Source organism: Triticum dicoccoides, chromosome 6A, assembly GCF_002162155.2.
Source record: "Triticum dicoccoides isolate Atlit2015 ecotype Zavitan chromosome 6A, WEW_v2.0, whole genome shotgun sequence".
NCBI classification, from domain to species: Eukaryota; Viridiplantae; Streptophyta; class Magnoliopsida; order Poales; family Poaceae; genus Triticum; species Triticum dicoccoides.
Window position 1 is genome coordinate 344,641,494 of NC_041390.1, and position 8,590 is coordinate 344,650,083.

Here is an 8,590-nt window from a genome sequence, read left to right on the forward strand (position 1 = left end):
TAGTATGTATTAAGTAAAGTAGGAATGCAAAGATACAAGTAGTAGTACCAACTACGAGAAGAACAATAGTAAGACATACTAGTACTACTCTACATACTAAAGAGTTTAAATAATGAGAAAGAATATAACATAGTTCTGCTGGGGGCTCAGCACAACACACCCCTGAAATAATACTAAGCAACTAGTCCGCTTGACACTACAGTAGAACCAACATGAGCAACGGCACTGCCACCTTACTCGAAGTCTGAGTCCATGTCCTTGACTTCGTCCTCGTCCCTCTTCCTCTTCACCGACACTTCTTTGCTTGAACCGGACACTGGGCTCTGCTTCTTCATCCAACCCTTGTAGATATTTAAACAAAGGTAGGCATTTGTTGCTGTGTACACGATGTGATCTTCATCTATTGTCTTTGACTCCCATGCATGATGAAACTCTGGGTGAGGTTTCTTCAGTTGAGCGTACGAAGGATGAATCATGGTTGCTGCCATGGTCAGCATTGAAGGCTGAGTGGAGATCGAACGGCTGGCCTACAACAAGGCCTATCCGACCCAGGACTCTCCTGTCATTCGTAAAGTCTACATTAATGAATTTCGCTCTTTTGTCCTTCAAGATGAACTCGAAATCCTGGAACCTAACGTCGGCATGGCATATGTGGTAGACCAAGCACACGTTATGTACGCAAACCTGGATCACGGCGGGCTTCTTCATCTCTGCCACCTTTAGAAGCTTCTCCCTTTACAGGACTGTGGTGTACTCAACATCTAGCCCAGTGACCCACTCATCCTTTGAACTTTTGAACATGTGTAGGAAGCGACCAAGGCATGCTTCCATCGTCGCGGATCTACGGCTGTAGATGACGATGAACTCATCGCCGGTGATGGTTCTAACCTTGTACTCACCGTCGATCATGGAGATTTGGGAGGCCATGGATTTTGGAGGCGGGTTAGGAGAAGTGGAACTGGTGTAATGTGAAAGGACGGGGCGACTGGGAGCGAACTGTTGTAAGGTAGAAGACGGGGACGAGTAGGGCGTGCAAACGGTGTGGGCTGGTGGCTTGCCCGGTGGATAAACGGCTGCATGCCCCCAAAGAGTTCTCGAGTACTATGCAGGACACACTAGATGTCATGTCTACTAGACCCATATCGTAGGCCTGATGGTATAGCTTCTGCGTGTTCGCACACCATGCTGGCTCGTGCATGTAACTTCACTTAATTTTGTCAACCGTCGCGCCTCCCACGACCTTCACATCCCTCACGCGGTCATGCCCTTTGAGACTTTGGACGGCTATAAATGAGCAATTTTTTTGCCTACTCCGCATGCATGATACTCCCTCTGGTCGTTTTTACTCCACGTAAGATTTGTGTCAAGTCAAAGTTTGCAAAGTTTGACAAATTTATACTAAAAATATCAATATCTACAATGCCAAATATATATTTTATGAAACTACATTTCATAATGAGTATAAAAATATTGATTTCACATTGTGAATGTTGATACATTTTTTTATAAGTTAGTCAAAGTAGAGGTACATTGACTTCAGATAAAACTTATATGCACAATGCAGACCAGTTCCTCCATCCAGGTGTGTGCCATGTACTATCTAGTCATCACAACAAAGTTAGATATTAGAGTACTACTACCTCCCTTCTAGTTTAAAGGGCTCGATTCAAAATTTTCACCTACTCTTACCAAGATAGAGGTGGTGGAATAGTTTTTGTAGTCTGCAAAAGTACTCAATTAATGCTCTCGTTCTTCACAAAAAAATGTGTTTACCAATGCATTATCGCATTGCATGCATGAATGCATGAACAATAGTAAATGACAAAGATTTTTACATGCATTAGTCAATATTCTCTTTAGGCTAATCATAGTGGAAAGTATTATATACTAGTATCATGTGCATGATACTAGTGTATGATACGGGACTACCTTTATAGTGCCATGCATGACACGAAGTAGCATAGTATTTAACATGATATGGTATCTACCTCTGTTACTCTAACCCCCCCCCCTCTTCATTAATTCTTTGCCACATCAGGATGTTTGCTATTCCCGTGTGCATGATACCAACTAAGATACCACCACTATGGCCAGACTTAATCATCACATGCAATAATTTAGTGCACCTTGAAATCTGAACATGTGTGGGGCGTGCATGTTTTTAATGACTTGAGACTATACCTAGCCCGGCATGCAATTGTTAGATCATTGCATGTAATATGACTTATTATGCACCATTCCCCATACTTGCAGGAAGCCCATTCGTCTCCAAATCTTTTCCTCTCCATGTGTGAAAACAATATGCCTGCTTGACTCTCCTTCTCCCTCCGGCAGTCCCACCACTCCACCCCGTGTGGAAAAAAATCTGCATGCATGACTCTCCTCCCCCCGCGCTCGTCGAATTAGTTGTGACCAGCAATATTTCCACCCCTTCCCTCCCTCGTAATTTACTCCAACAAATATGCCCACATAGTTTTTACTTTAATCACGATATATATCTTACATAGGTGTGCCATTGCTCGCTATAAATACTACGCCACACACGGCATTCGGAAGAATGCTCACGTTCATCACTATCTCCTCTCCCTCCCTCTCACGTCGACCACCATGGCATCGCCCCTCCCAAGCCCTAGGCACCCATCGCTGCACCGCGTGGAGGGTCACGCATCGCCGTTCCGTTCCTCGCCTCCACTAGTCGAGGAGGACGCGTTGGCGTTCCGCTTCTTGCCGCGTCGCAACGAGGACTGTGACGCGTCGAGGTGGACGCGTCGGCGTTCCCAGTCTAGCTAGCATGCGCGCGGAGGATGCATCAGCTCCCCGCTACAAGGAGAACGTCGCGCTACCCGCCGAGCCCCCAGCCTTGAGGAGCTATGGAAAGAAATGGAGGTCACCTTGTGGGAGGCTTTGCCTCCGATAGAGCGCGCCAAAATAGAGGCAGAGAAGAACGCCTTGGAAGAGAAGAGCGCCGCGAGGCATGCTACCTGGCAGGCCTATGTCACGTACGAGAGGGTCAGGCAATATGCTTTTGGCAGAAGGCTCGTGCGAGGGCCGTGAGTGTGGCGTTGGACGCCCGTGCCAAAGCGCTGAGTGCAGTCGGGACCAAGTGCCTCATCTAAGCTTGGTGGTACGTGGACCGGGTGCACACTTCCAGCGAGGAGGAGTACCTGTTGGCGCCGATCACCACACCGGTGAGATGGCGCTCGCCCGCCGGCAAGCCACCAAACAACACCTCGCGAGTTGCGAGGCTCAGGAAGAGGCGTTATGTCAGCATGCTGGGAAACGACCGTGCACTAGGGCACTTGTGGCGTGCCGCAAGCACTCCTACGAGCGTCGTGGCTTTTATTAGGAATAATTTAGTTTCGTAAGGCGATCTCATTAGTTTTGGGATGCAAACGATAAATCCTGAACGTTCGGGAATTATTAGTGTCCTTAATTAAGTTTGTAAAAGGAAAAGTTTGGAAACCTTGTGTATCCATACACATTTTGTAAGTACGTGCATATAGAACAAACTTAACTATATATCGTACTACGCGTCTCTCTGTATATATGCTTGTAGACTGTGCTACTACTATTACTTATGTATGTGCAAATGCACGTTTTAACATTACAATGTGGTTTTTGTAAAAGTAGAGAAACAACACTAGTCAAGCTTGTGAAATGATTCAATGCAAAATAAATGCCAAAATTCTCGTTTGATTATTTACTTTTAGCTTCCTTCTTTGTGGTTATTTCTCTATCATACTTTGTACGGAGTATCTCACTGGTCGGTAAGGCATGCAAATTCCCAAACCGCTTCGTACACCCTGTATCGAACTTTTTGCCTGGCAAGTTGTGTCATGCAATTGGAATTCCAACTTGAGGACTACTACTAGGAGTACCAGGGGACAGTTCTTTTAGGCATCTAGATTAGTAATCCCATAACTACTACCTCCGTCCTGGTTTATTGGTCCCCATTGTAATCTATGTCAAATTTTGACCATGAATTTAACTAATCAAATGTTTATGCATGTCACCAAAATTACATAACTTTTGTTGACATGCACTAACATTTTATCAGTTAAATATTTGGTCAAGATTTAGCACAAATTACAATGGTGACTAATAAACCAGGACGGTGGTAGTAGTTTAGAAGCCCAATGAATGAGTGAGGCGCCTTATGTTACTCTCCACTATGACTAGTCTTATCGGAAAAGCTGGGGAAGAGAAGACTTATTTTTTAAGCCGCCAAAAGAACTGGCCACAGGAGTAGTAGCTAGGGAAACTAGGACTAGTAGCTAGGGGTCAAGTGTATGAGATGAACCGGACAAAGAAAATGCAGAGAGATGAAATGAAAAAGGACGAAGGGATGTGATGGTTGCTTGTCCGTTTATTTTACTAGGCCACTTATTACTGGGAGTGATGGGGTTTTGTGATATGACGGCTTTACTGCCGCCCCACGAGCAGGGTTAGACTCCCGTGCAGCGCCGCCCTCTACACTAGTACTACCTCCATCGTGGTTTATTAGTCCCACATGTAATTTGACTAAATATTTAACTGAAAAAATGTTAGTGCATGTCAACAAAAACTATATCGTTGGATTCATATTTGAACATAGTTGTGAATGATATAATTTTTGGTGACATGCATGAGCATTTATCGTACTATATATAATGCTAGTTAAATTTATGGTCGTACTATATATAGTAAGGTGCCCATGCATTGCACGGAACAGTGAAATGCATTGGTCGGGGAGTTGTTTATTTTGACAAAGTATGTGGGGGTCATCTCATGTGTGATGAGTATCGATAGGTTTCTTCGGATATTATTTCTTCTCTAGAGCTCACAAGCATCTGGTTGAATAGTAAATGTAGGATAAATAGATAAAAAGGTATCTTTTACATAAAAAAGTGTTCAACTATTCAACCTACATCGAAAACTTGTGAAGAAATAACACTTATTGTGCTTTGCAAGAAATGATCTTTAAGAATTAGTTTTTGAGTATCGATTTTGTTTATTTTTTCTAGACCACCATGATTGTAAATTAGCATGACTTGGAAGGGGGTAGAGCAGATGTAAGAAATGGTTCATTGTAAGTCTTTCACCATTATTTTAGTAAAAATTCTCAATTAATCACATAAATGGCAAGCGAGAAGTCTAACGGAGCAAAAGCATACATGGAAGATTCTAGACTAAACCATAAATGGATACGCTTTTATTCAAGCGCGATACTCTAATAGGGCAAGATCATGCATGGAAGGTTCTATACTATATAAATAAGAAATCTCCACATGCTTAGACTGCGGCTTACATTGAGCGAAGACTAATGATGAACATTTAACTTGGTAATGCATATGACCAAGTGAACCTCCTTGGAGTCCCCATGCATCATCTTGAGGTGAAAATCATACGAGACTTCTTCCATGTCCACATTGCCGGGAATAGAGCAGCTCGGCACAGTCCCGGTCAGCGTGAGGGAGGCGGCGTGGGTGCCCTCGTACTTCAGAGGGGAAGTAACAATCAGCACACAACCGTACAGCGGCCTCGTGTCAGCGTCAGCCGCGTTTCCCCTAACGCACACTATAGAGACGGGGCGGCGGCCTACGCATGCCTTGCCGGTGCCCATGGCCAAGAGGAAGAGCCGTCGTCCTCTTTCGCGACTAGCGGGCGGCGGTGATCCTCTAGCGACTTTGGCACGGCGAACGGGTAGCACGTCTCGTACTTGATGTTCACGGCCGCGGGCCAGTAGTGATTGAAGGACGGTGTCGTGAGGTGGTGCACGGGGCTCGCCGGCGAGCCCTCAAATGGCGGCGTTCACTCATAGCAATAGAAGGCGCATGTGCGCATCTGGAACTCTTGTAGCTGAAACTCTTGTAGACGCAGGGCACCTTGCAGGCATCGACCAAGCCTGCATGAAACGGGAGTGGCTATAGTGGACGTTGTGCCCGCCGAATGGAGCACAGGAGGGAGTGGTTGTAGGGGATGTTGTGCCCGCCGAATGGAGCGTAAGAGTAGCACACGAAGCAGTAGATGGTGTCCTTACTAGTACTCCCTAGATAAAAAACAGAGTTGGTGATGATTGTGTGCCTGCCATCCTGCAATATAGGCTGTCTGATCTATATCTGACGGATATGAAGGAAACTATGGCAATTTTGCAAAAAAGATACCCACACTCCTCTCCACATTTGCAAATAAGGCCTTGCCTCATTCATCCTTATCTCCCACAACCTCATTGCTGAGAAATTAAAAAAGGAAGTCTTTTGAACAATCTCGCATGGTGGTTGCTACCGGCGCCGTCCATCCCCATACCTCCGCCCAGTCCGACCACCAGTCACCACCATGCCCCACTACTCCTCACCTTATCTCTCATCTTTCTCGAGATATTACTTTTTTGATGAAATTCTCGAGATACCATTTTTCCGACGAAATTCTGGAGATATCATTAGTTTTTACACATGGGATTACTCCTGCATGGGTGATACGTCAATTTTGCATCATGTTTTCTTACTATCATTTATGATGTTTTCATCCATAATAATGCTTTTGGAGTAATTCTGATGCATTTTCTCTCATAATTTGCAAGGTACACAACAAGAGGCAGAATTCCAGCAGTTGGAAATCTGGACCTGGGAAAGCTGCGTCAGGATACCTATTCTGCACAACTCCAAATAAGTAGAAACTTGACGGAGATTTTTTATGGAATATTTAAGAATTATTGGAGCAAATAACTACCAGAGGGGGCCCACCAGGTGGGCAAAACCCACCTGGGTGCACCAGGGAGCCCACGCGCGCCCTGGTGGGTTGTGCTCTCCTCGGCCCACCTCCGGTTCCCATCTTTTGGTATATAAGTCGTTTTGACCTAGAAAAAATAAGGAGAGGACTTTCAGGATGAAGCGCCGCCGCCTCGAAGCGGAACTTGGGCAGGAGCAATTTTTCCCTCCGGCGGAGCGATTCCGCCGGGGGAACGTCCCTCCCGGAGGAGGAAATCATCGTCATCATCATCACCAACAACTGTCCCATCTTGGGGAGGGCAATCTCCATCAACATCTTCAATAGCACCATCTCCTCTCAAACCCTAGTTCATCTCTTGTGTTCAATCTTGTTACCGGAACTATAGATTGGTACTTGTGGGTGACTAGTAGTATTGATTACATCTTGTAGTTGATTACTATATGGTTTATTTGGTGGAAGATTATATGTTAAGATCCAATATGCTATTTAATACCCATCTGATCATGAACATGTTTATCATTTGTGAATGTTGACTACATGGCACTTCACCATATTTGGGCCTAAGGGGATGCATTGTGGAGTAGCAATTAGATGATGGGTTGCAAGAGTGACAGAAGCTTAAACCCCAGTTTATGCACCCCAAATTTTAATGCTATGGTTAGAATTTATTCTTAATACTTTTCTCGTAGTTGCGGATGCTTGCGGGAGGGTTAATCATAAGTAGAAGGTTTGTTCAAGTAAGAACAACACCTAAGCACTGGTCCACCCACATATCAAATTATCAAAGTAGCAAACACAAATCGAACCAACATGATGAAAGTGACTAGATGAAATTCCCGTGTACCCTCAAGAATGCTTCGCTTATCATAAGAGACCGTTTAGGCCTGTCCTTTGCCTCAAAAGGATTGGGCTACCTTGCTGCACTTTTGTTACTACTATTGTTACTTGCTCGTTACAAATTATCTTGCTATCAAACTACTATGCTACATAAAATTTCAGCACTTGCAGACATTATCTTACTGAAAACTACTTGTCATTTCCTTCTGATCCTCGTTGGGTTCGACACTCTTACTTGTCAAAAAGAACTACAATTGATCCCCTATACTTGTGGGTCATCAATGGGTCAATCACAACAGGTATTTTTCCAAAAAAAATGCATCTTGATGTTTCGTGCAATGCATGGCATCTTGCTAGTTTGCATATGATTCCAAACACCACGTAGACACATTCTTTGACCATTTTACAACTATGTTAGTATCATTGTTAGTGGTCAGCCAGTGCAAGATATAGCCCTGGCTGTTTTAAAGTTTTTTCAGTAATGATATCTAGCGATTGTTCGCCACGAGCCCAATCATGGCAAATCCCACATAACCGTCAGATTTCCATCCGATGGTGGCCTCTTTTTAAGCTATAGTATTTGACAAAACCGCCACCCTTACACACGTACTATAACTATGTCACGGGCATTTATAATTACCATGTCTTCCAGTGAATGTTTGCTTGGGATTGGACTTAGCACCGATGGCGGTTCGTAGTTGTTCCACGCTCGGGCATAGTAGTAGGTAGAGCAGAGTCCTACTCCACTATAGGCAAACTAGGGCATACTAGTAGGTACAGTAGTTTATTGTACTAGTACTGTGATCACTCAAGCAAGTTGTTTGGGATCGATATGACCCTATGTTGCTGGGATGTGTCTCATAAGTCAAGCAGTGTGCTATTGTCATCATCACCTGTCCACTTCCCGCAGCACATATTCGCTTCTCCATCCTCGTCCGCACATAATCGTCTCTCCATGTGTCGCCACGCTCTGCAGCCCAAAGTAGGAGAGAGGGTCGCAAGTATCAGACTTCGACCTACTGGCTGGAGTTTCCCCCATCAGGCA